The following is a 2,500-nucleotide window of genomic DNA, read 5'->3' on the forward strand; positions in this document are numbered from 1 at the left end:
TTACCACAGATGTAAGGGCGACCGGTCTGTAATCATTTAGTCCTGTTGGCCTTAGCTTTTTGGGCACAGCGATGATGGTGGAGGACTTGAGACAGGCTGGTACATGGCATGTCTCCAGGGAGGTGTTAAAGATGTTGGTGAACACCGGAGACAGCTGGCCAGCGCAGTGCCTGAGGGTGGCTGGAGAGACAGAGTCCGGCCCGGCTGCTTTGCGTGGATTCTGCCTCTTGAAAAGCCCATTAACTTCTCCCTCCTGAAAGGAGAGAGTCGTTTCTGTAGTATGGGTGGGGGATGGGGCCTCTTGGGTGGGAAGGGGTGGTTCAGGACAGTCCAATTGTCTTTCAAATCTACGGTAGAACTCGTTCAGGTCGTTGGCTAGGCGGGAGTCGTTAGTGGTGTGGGGCGCTCTGGGTTTGTAGTTGGTGATGTGCCTGAGCCCTTTGGCAGACAGAAGCAGCGTCGTTAGTAGAGAACTGGTGTTTTAGTGTCTCTGAGTACAGTCGTTTAGCCTCTCTCACCGCTTTGCTAAACCTGTTCTTCGACTCCTTGAATCTGTCTCTATCCCCACTTCTAAACGCTTCCTCCTTCTCCAACCTCAACCTTTTGAGCTTTGCTGAGAACCAGGGCTTGTTGTTGTTAAAGTTCACCCTGGTACGTGTTGGGATACAGCAGTCCTCACAGAAGCTGATGTACACAGCCTCTGTGAGTTCATCCAGACTATTGGTAGCAGTCGTGAACATATCCCAGTCAGTACAGTCTAAGCACGCCCGCAAATCTTCCACAGCCTCACTGGTCCACTGTTTAGATGTCCTCACAGCAGGTTTACAGAGTTTTAGTTGCTGCCTGTATGCACGAATCAGGTGGACCAAGGGAGTTCTGTGCGAGCCGAACAGCCCCGTGACCCACAAGAGAAACATCCCCGCCAAATTCGAGCGTTTGACGGGGTCTATCCGTGAAAAAATATTCACGTTTTTGAGTGCACATGCATTTCTGCTGCAAATGCCTCTGGAAGTTTCATGCCGTTCGTATGCCAATTGTGGCAACACGAAAATGACCCGTTTTCCCATTCCGAGGGATTTCTGTGCGACCCTAACAGCCCCGTGAGCCACAAGAGACACATCCCCGCCAATTTCTAGCGTTTCACGGGGTCTATCCGTGAAAAATATAGACGTTTTTGAGTGCACATGCATTTCTGCTGCAGATGCCTCTGGAAGTTTCATGCCGTTCGTACGCAATGTGGCAACACGAAAATGACCCCTTTTCCCATTCCGAGGGATTTCTGTGCGACCCTAACTAACAGCGCCCGTGAGCCACAAGAGAGACATCCCCGCCAATTTATAGCGTTTCACGGGGTCTATCCGTGAAAAATATAGACGTTTTTGAGTGCACATGCATTCCTGCTGCAAATGCCTCTGGAAGTTTCATGCCGTTCCTATGCAATGTGGCCACACAAAAATGACCCGTTTTCCCATTCCGAGGCATTTCTGTGCGACCCTAACAGCCCCGTGAGCCACAAGAGACACATCCCCGCCAACTTCTAGCGTTTGACGGGGTCTATGCGTGAAAAATATTAAAATTTTTGAGTGCACGTGCCTTTCTGCTGCAAATGCCTCTGGAAGTTTCATGGCGTTCCTATGCAATGTGGCAACACGAAAATGACCCCTTTTCCCATTCCGAGGGAGTTCTGTGCCACCCTAACAGCCCCGTGAGCCACAAGAGACACATCCCCGCCAATTTCTAGCGTTTCACGGGGTCTATCCGTGAAACATATAGAAGTTTTTGAGTGCACATGCATTCCTGCTGCAAATGCCTCTGGAAGTTTCATGCGGTTCGTACGCAATGTGGCAACACGAAAATGACCCGTTTTCCCATTCCCAGGGATTTCTGTGCGACCCGAACAGCCCCGTGAGCCACAAGAGACACATCCCCGCCAATTTCTAGCGTTTCACGGGGTCTATCCGTGAAAAATATCAATTTTTTTTTGACTGCACATGCATTTCTGCTGCAAATGCCTCTGGAAGTTGCATGCGGTTCGCATGCAATGTGGCGACACGAAAATGACCCGTTTTCCCATTCCGAGGGATTTCTGTGCCACCCTAACAGCCCCGTGAGCCACAAGAGAGACATCCCCGCCAATTTCTAGCGTATCACGGGGTCTATCCGTGAGAAATATTCACTTTTTTGAGTGCACATGCATTCCTGCTGCAAATGCCTCTGGAAGTTTCATGCGGTTCGTATGCAATGTGGCGACACGAAAATGACCCGTTTTCCCATTCCGAGGGATTTCTGTGCCACCCTAACAGCCCCGTGAGCCACAAGAGAGACATCCCCGCCCACTTCTAGCGTTTCACGGGGTCTCTCCGTGAAAAATATCACATTTTTTGAGTGCACATGCATTCCTGCTGCAAATGCCTCTGGAAGTTTCATGCGGTTCGCATGCAATGTGGCGACACGAAAATGACCCGTTTTTTCCCATTCCGAGGGATTTCTGTGCCACCCT

This window comes from Petromyzon marinus, unplaced genomic scaffold, assembly GCF_048934315.1.
Source record: "Petromyzon marinus isolate PM22_M1 ecotype Great Lakes invasive population unplaced genomic scaffold, UKy_Petmar_22M1.pri1.0 PM_G_Scaffold_111, whole genome shotgun sequence".
Classification (NCBI taxonomy): domain Eukaryota; kingdom Metazoa; phylum Chordata; class Hyperoartia; order Petromyzontiformes; family Petromyzontidae; genus Petromyzon; species Petromyzon marinus.